The sequence below is a fragment of the Bison bison genome, unplaced genomic scaffold (assembly GCF_000754665.1).
Source record: "Bison bison bison isolate TAMUID 2011002044 unplaced genomic scaffold, Bison_UMD1.0 scf7180017864533, whole genome shotgun sequence".
NCBI lineage: Eukaryota > Metazoa > Chordata > Mammalia > Artiodactyla > Bovidae > Bison > Bison bison.
In genome coordinates, this window is record NW_011495082.1 from 7,692,538 (window position 1) to 7,700,671 (window position 8,134).

The 8,134-nt window shown below is 39.0% G+C and overlaps 1 long non-coding RNA gene across 5 annotated transcripts in view; it reads right to left on the bottom strand.

Annotated features, from left to right (window-relative positions):
* The window catches only part of LOC104982517, a 157,609-nt gene that overhangs the window by 104,716 nt on the left and 44,759 nt on the right, over positions 1-8,134 (bottom strand). Inside the window, exons 5-6 of one of the 5 annotated variants that reach the window (XR_824517.1) lie at positions 3,495-3,629; positions 1,607-1,857 (exon numbers count right to left, since the gene is read on the bottom strand). The exons of 3 other annotated variants lie outside the window; for them this stretch is intronic. This is a non-coding gene — a long non-coding RNA (uncharacterized LOC104982517). Of the gene's footprint in view, positions 1-1,606; positions 1,858-3,494; positions 3,630-8,134 lie in introns of those variants that run through there. One more of the 5 variants, XR_824518.1, reaches the window with a different exon arrangement.

The window sequence follows — 8,134 nt, forward strand, 5'->3', positions numbered from 1 at the left end:
CAATCTTGATTCCAGCTTGTGCTTCTTCCAGCCCAGCAGTTCTCATGATGTACTCTGCATAGAAATTAAATAAGCAGGGTGACAATATACAGCCTTGACGTACTCCTTTTCCTATTTGGAACCAGTCTGTTGTTCCATGTCCAGTTCTAACTGTTGCTTCCTGACCTGCATACAGGTTTCTCAAGAGGCATTTCTCAATCAGATATTAGTGAAACAAATATTCATAACTGAAATTATGACCACAAATGAGTGGTGATTATTTTCTTATGCTCCTCTGTCCATGGAATTCTCTGGGCAAGAATACTGGAGCAGTAGCTATTCCCTTCTTCAGAGGATCTTCTCGACCCAGGGATCAAACCCAGGTCTCCCGCACTGCAGGCAGATTCCTTCCTGTCTGAGCCATCAGGAAAGCCCTTATATTCTTATAATATGGGCTAAATATTTGTGTCCACCCCACCAAAGTTCATATGCTTAAGTCCTAATCCCAATTTGATGGTATTTAGAGGTAGGACCTTTGTGAGGTAATCAGGTCTTGAGCAAGGAGCTTTCATGAATGGAATTAGTGCCCTTATAAGAAGAGACATGAGAGAAAGAATCTTTCTTCCTCACCATGGGAAAATACAGAAAGAAGGTGGCCATCTATAAACCAGGAAGAGGGTCCTCATCAGACACAGACTATGCCAGCTCCTTGATGTGAGACTTCCCAACCTTCAGAATTGTAGGAGATAACTGTTGTTTAAGCCACCCAGTTTATAGTATTTCGATAGAGTACTTTGAACTGACTTGAACATGTTGCAAAGAAACAACTAAGTAGTTACAGAATCTAAGAAAACAAGATACAAGTATATGAAATTGTGATATGCTTTCTTACAAAGATACATGTGAGACCCTACATCAAGCAATGCAACTGAAGAAATGTTTGCCAGATCCTTTGAGAAAATCATAAATTTCTAAGTGATTAGGGTCAATATGACCAATTAATTCATTAACTATTATTAAGGCATTAGTAGTATATTCTTTCTCTTTTAGTGGTACATAAATGGTACATCTTAAAACTGATGATATTTTATATTCAATTAAAAAGAGATAAGAGAGCAACAAAATTTTCCGGAATTGATGAAAAACATCAATCCATGTATGCTGCTGCTGCTAAGTCGTTTCAGTGGTGTCCAACTCTGCGACCCCATAGACAGCAGCCCACCAGGCTCCTCTGTCCACAGGATTCTCTAGGCAAGAATACTGGAGTGGGTTGCCATTTCCTTCTCCAATGCATGTATGCTGCTGCTGCTACTGCTAAGTCACTTCAGTCGTATCCGACTCTGTGCGACCCCATAGACAGCAGCCCACCAGGCTCCCCTGTCCCTGGGATTCTCCAGGCAAGAACACTGGAGTGGGTTGCCATCTCCTTCTCCAATGCATGAAAGTGACAAGTGAAAGTGAAGTTGCTCAGTCGTGTCTGACTCTTCAGCGACCCCATGGACTGCAGCCCACCAGGCTCCTCCATCCATGGGATTTTCCAGGCAAGAGTACTGGAGTGGGGTGCCATTGCCTTCTCCTCAATCCATGTATGCAGGAAGCCAAAAGTTCCCAAGCAGTATAAATAAAAGGAAGTCCACACTTAAAACACATTATCATGAAACTGTTTAAAACCAAAAGGAAAGAGAAAGACCTTAAAAGCCATCAGGGCACAGTAGAGGGAGGGACAGACAAAGATTACCTTCAAAAGAAGCTCAGATACCAGGTTCATGGAGTGGAAAGTTCAATAACGTTCAGAATAGTAATTCTCCCCAGGTTGATTCATATATCAATTGCTACCAGATTTTCAGCAGTCTTTTAGCAGATATTGGCAAGATGATCCTAAAATGTGTTTAGAATTGCAAATTACATAGAATTACAAAATTTATATAGAATTCATGTAGAACGCCAAAACAATTTTGAAAATGACAAAGCTGGACAACATATGCTTCCCAATTTCAAAACTTGACGTAAAGCTACTCGAGTAGTTGTGAACAGTGTAGTACCAGCACAAGGACAGACATGTAAATCACTAGAACAGAACTTATTTTCAATAAAGGTGCAAAGGAAATTCACTGAAGGAAGATAGGCTTTTTAATTAATAGTACTAGGAAAGCTCTATATGCATATGCCAAAAGATAAAGTTACACCTTTATTTCACACTATACAAAATAAATCACAGATGTAAATGTTAGAGCCAAAACAAACTTTTAAAAGAAAACACAGGTGATTATCTTCAATACCTTAGGTCAGGCAAAAATTTCTTTGATATGACACCAAAAACATGGTGCATTCTTTATAATCTGGTAGATTAAACCTCATCAAAATTCAAATCCTTTACACTTCAAAAGATGCTATTATGAAAATTAAAAGATAAGCAACAGATTGGGAGAAAATATTTGGGAAACGTATATCTTATAAAGACTTTGTGTACAAAATATGCAAAGAACTCTTTGTATACAAGACAAACAACCCAATCAAAAATTGGGTAAAATTTTTGACAAAACATTTCACCAAAGAAGATATATGGGTGGCTAATAAACACACAAAAAGGTATTCCATGTTAGTTTAGGAAAATGCAAATTAAAATCACAATGAGAAGCAATTTCACATCCATTAGGATGACTGTAATAACTTTTTTTAAAAAAGGATAATAACAAATGTTAGCAAGGATGTGGAAAAAAGGAGTCCTCATACTTTGCCGGTAGGAACACAAAATAATGCAACTACTTTGGAAAGTCTGAAGTCTCATTAAAAGTTAAAAATAAATTTTCCAAATGATTGAACGATTTTACACTTAGGTATCTACCCAAGAGAAATGAAAATATGTATTTACACAAAGACTTATACATGGATCCTCTTAGCAGCATTATTCATATTCATAGTCAAAAACTATAAAAAACTAAATGTGCATCAACTGATGAATGGGCAGACATGATGCAGTGTATGCATACAGTGGAACACTGCTCATCAATAAAACAACAAACTATTAACACATGCTTCAACACACGAACCTCAAAACTGTTATTCTAGGAGAAAAGGGTAGGGGGAGGAATAGACCAGGATTTGGGGATTGATATGTACATGCTGCTATATGTAAAAGAGTTAACCAACAAGGACCTACTGTATAGCACAGGGAATTCTGCTCAATATTCTATAATAAGCTAAATGGAAAAATAATTCGAAGAAGAGTAAATGTATGTATATGTATGACTGAATCACTTTGCTGAACACCTGAAACTAACACAGCACTGTTAACTAACTCCAATATAAAATAAAAATTTTTTTAAAGAAATAAAAATTGAAAATAAATAAAAATGTTAATATTAAACAGTAACAGTAACATTACACAAGTGAAAGCACAATAAATCATCCTAATGAAATTATCATATATAGAAGTATTTTCATACTTAAGCACATTTTAATATTTCAGAAGCTTTCATAATTTTCATAAATGAATGATGATAGTGAATACTTACTGAGTACACCAAACAGTTAGACATCAAAGATTTCCAGTGTGAAAATATATGTATTATTCTAAGTCAAAGAATACCAACATAAGAGACCACATATTGTGTGATTTGATTTATATGAAATTTCCAGGAAAGAAAAATCTACAGAGAAAGAAAATAGATTAATATTGTCCAGGGTAAGAAAAATGGATAGAAGTTACCAAAGGGGAAAGTCATGGGGGATAAATTAGGAGTTTATATTAACTGATACACACTGCTGCTGCTGCTAAGTCACTTCAGTTGTGTCCAACTCTGTTCGACCCCAGAGATAGCAGCCCACCAGGCTTCCCCGTCCCTGGGATTCTCCAGGCAAGAACACTGGAGTGGGTTGCCATTTCCTTCTCCAGTGCATGAAAGTGAAAAGTGAAAGTGAAGTCGCTCAGTCGTTCCCGACTCTTAGCGACCCCATGAATTGCAGCCTACCAGGCTCCTCTGTCCATGGATTTTCCAGGCAAGAGTACTGGAGTGGGGTGCCAGGGCCTTCTCCGAACTGATACACACTACTATATACAAAATAGATAAAAACAACAAGGACCTACAATATAGCACAGGAAACTGTACTCAATATCTGGTAATAATCTACAATAGAAAAGAATCTGAAAAAGAATATATACATGTACACACATAACTGGATCACTCTCTGTACACTTGAAATATAACATTGTGAATCAACTATACTTAAACTTAAGAAAAAGGAGAGGGAATGGACATTAACAATTAATGAACATAAAGGATCTTATTTGGGTGACAGAAGTGCCTGAAATCTGATCAATGGTGAAGGCTGCACAATTTGTTAAATTTACTAAAAAAAAAAAAAAAGTCATTGAATAAATACTTGCAATGGGTGAAATGATATACCCCAAAGCTATATATACAAACATATATATATATACAAACACATATGACTATACATACGTATATACATATATGAACATCAGACTGGTAATTCATGTCACAAAAACAACAGTGAAAACCAGAAAACAAGACACTGAGATCTTATACACGATGACAAACAAAATTGCCATCCCTGAATTTTATTCCCAGTGAAATATATTTAAAGAATTAACACAAAACAGAGACTTCTTCGGGCCTCCCTGATAGCTCAGCTGGTAGAGAATCTGCCTTCAATGCAGGAGACACCAGTTCAATTCCTGGGTCAGGAAGATCCCCTGGAGAAGGGAGAGGCTGCCCACTTCAGTATTCTTGGGCTTCTCTGGTGGCTCAGACGGTAAATAATCTGACTGCAATGTGGGAGATCCTGAGTTGGGAAGATTCCCCTGGAGGAGGGGTGGCAACACACTCCAATATTCTTGCCTGGAGAATCCCCTTGGACAGAGGGGCCTGGTGGGCTATAGTTCATGAGGTCACAGAGTCAGACATGACTGTGTGACTAAGCACACACACACACAGAGCCTTCTTCAGAACAATGAAACTGGAGTTTGTAATCAGCAGATACTCTAGAAGAACTGCTAAAGAATAAACTACAGATAACAGGAATGAGCGACTAAGCTAACCATCGGACAATCACATTCATCTCCCATGCTAGTAAGATCATGCTTAAATACTTGCATGCTAGGCTTCAGCATTATGCAAACCAAGAACTTTTAGATGTCCAGCCTGGGTTTAGAAAAGGAAGATGAACCAGAGATCAAATTGCCAACATTCACTGGATTATAGAGAAAGCAAGAGAATTTCAGAAAAACATCTATCTCTGTTTCATCAACTACACTAAAGCCTTTAACTGTGTGGATCATGACGAACTGTGGAAAGCTCTTAGAAAGATGGGAATACCAGACCATCTTACCTGTCTCCTGAGAAACCTGTATGCAGGTCAAAAAGCAGCAGTTAGAACCCTGTATGCAATAACTGATTGGTTCAAGATCAAGAAAGGAGTTCTACTGGGCTGTCTGCTGTCACCCTGTTTGTTTAACCTATATGCTGAGCACATCATGAGAAATGCCAGGCTGGATGCAAGTCAGAAATGCAAGTCGAAATCAACTTAGGCAGGAGAAACATCAGCAACCTCAGATATGCAGACGATACCACTCTAATGGCAGGAAGCGAAGAGGAACTAAAGAGTCTTTTGATGAGGGTGAAGGAGGAGAGTGAAAGAGCCGGCTTAAGACTAAATATTGAAAAACTAAGATCACAGCATCCGGCCCCATTACTGTATGGCAAATAAAAGGGGAAAAAGTGGAAATAGTGACAGATTTCCTCTACTTGGACTGCAAAATCACTATGGACGGTGACCGCAGCCATGAAATCAGAAGATAATTGTTTCTTGGCAGGAAAGCAATGACAGATCTAGACAGTGTGTTGAAAAGGTATGTATAGTCAAGACTATGGTCTTCCCAGTGGAAGCTGGGACTGCAAGAAGGCAGGACGCCAAAGAACTGATGCCTTCAAACTGTGGTGCTGGAGAAGACTCTTGAAAGTCCCTTGGACAGCAAGGAGATCAAACCAGTCAATCTTAAGGGATATCAACCCTGAATATTCACTGGAAAGACTGATGACGAAGCTGAAGCTCCAGTATTTTGGTCATCTGATGCAAACAGATGACTCACCGGAAAGGTCCCTGATGTTGGGAAAGATTGAGGGCAGAAGGAGAAGAGCACATCAGAGGATGAGATGGCTGGATGGCATCATCGAGGCAATGAACATGAACTTGGGCAAACTCTGGGAGATTGTGAGGAACAGGGAGGCCTGGCATGCTGCAGTCCATGGGGTCGCAAAGAGTCAGACGTGACTGGGCAACTGCACAAGGCAACAACAAGAAGGAATGAGCTCCCAGATGAATGAGCTAACATGCAAGAAAGAACTAGCAACAATAAAGCGACAAATACGTGAGTGTACGTACATAAATATCAAGTATAAAAATTAGTAATAATAAAGTTTCATGGGATTAAAAATAATCATAAAACAACAATTTTCAGGAGAGGGGGAACTGGGGTTAAAGCGTCTTTATATTATCAAGAAGGAAGCTAAAAGTAATAATAATAACTTGTTGCTGCTGCTGCTGCTGCTAAGTCACTTCAGTCATGTCTGACTCTGTGTGACCCCAGAGATGGCAGCCCACCAGGCTCCGCCGTCCCTGGGATTCTCCAGGCAAGAGTACTGGAGTGGGTTGCCACTGCCTTCTCCGATAATAACTTAAGACTCTGATAATTATGTTTATTATAACTTCCAGAGTAACCAATAAGTGAATAGAAACAGAATATATAACTTCTTCATTAGAGGGAAAATAAAATCTTTAAAAAAAATTATCCATTGTTAGGGCTTCCCTGGTGGCTCAGATGGTAACGAATCTGAGAGATGCAACGTGACCTGCCTGCAATGTGGGAGACTTGGGTTCGATCCCTGGGTTGGGAAGATCCCCTGGAGGAGGGCATTGCAACCCACTCCAATATTCTTGCCTGGAGAATCTCATGGACAGAGGAGCCTGGCAGGCTACAGTCCATGGGGTCTCAAAGAGTTGGACACAACTGAGCGACTAAGCACAGAAGACAGCACTCTGTATTAGTCAAGGTTACTCAGAGAAACAGAACCAAAAACAGTAGGGTTTGTCATGTGTGTTACATGTGTGTGTCGAGAGAGAGAGAGAGAAATACTTATTATAAGAAACTGGCCAATGCAATTATGGAGGCTGACAAGACCCAAGATTTACAGTCAGCAACCTGGAGACCCAGGAGAGCTGATGGTATAGTTCCAGTCCAAGTCCAAAGGCCTAAGAAACAGGAAAATCAATGGTATGATTCTAGTCTAAAAGCCAGTAGGTTTGGGAGCCAGGAAGATGTTTCAGGTTGAGTCTGACTATGGGGAAAAAGCAAATGTCCCAGCTCAAAGGCAATAAGGCAGAAGGAGTTCCTTCTTACTCATCCTTTTTGATCTCTTTAAATCTTTAACAAATTGGATGAGATGCACCCATATTGAGGAGGGCAATCTGCTTTACTCAAACTACCAATTCAAATGTTAATCTCATTCAGAATGTTTGATAAAATATCTGGGCACCCTGTGGCCTGGTCAAGCTGACACATTAAATTAATCATCACATCAATCCAAAAGAAAGCAAAAATGGAGAGCAAAACAGAAAAGACACGTCAAATAGAAAGTGAAAAACAGAACAGCAAAGCCTACCACATCAGTAAATGCATTGAGTGTGATCAAATTTAAACCCTTAGAATCAACTAGATGTCTGATAGAAGGTACATTAATTCAATCCACTGATTCACTAACATCTACTATGTGTTATCTACTATTTTAAGTATATAGACACAACAGTGGGAAAAAAGCAATCAGATTACAGAATAATACACAACTGTTCTGTATTCATTTTCATCTATCTATAATCCCTACCTCCCTTTTAAAAAGACTGTGCTGATTTATAATTGAAAAAATTTTATAAAACAGATTAATATAAAATTAAAGACAAAGGAAGCTCAATAATTACATGAACAAATTCAGGGGTAAAGAATTCACCTGCCAACACAAGAGATGTGGGTTCAATCCCTGAGTCAAAGATCCCCTGGAGAAGGAAATGGCAACCCACTCCAGTATTCTTGCCTAGGAAATCCCATGGACAGAGGAGCCTGGTGGGCTACAGTCCATGG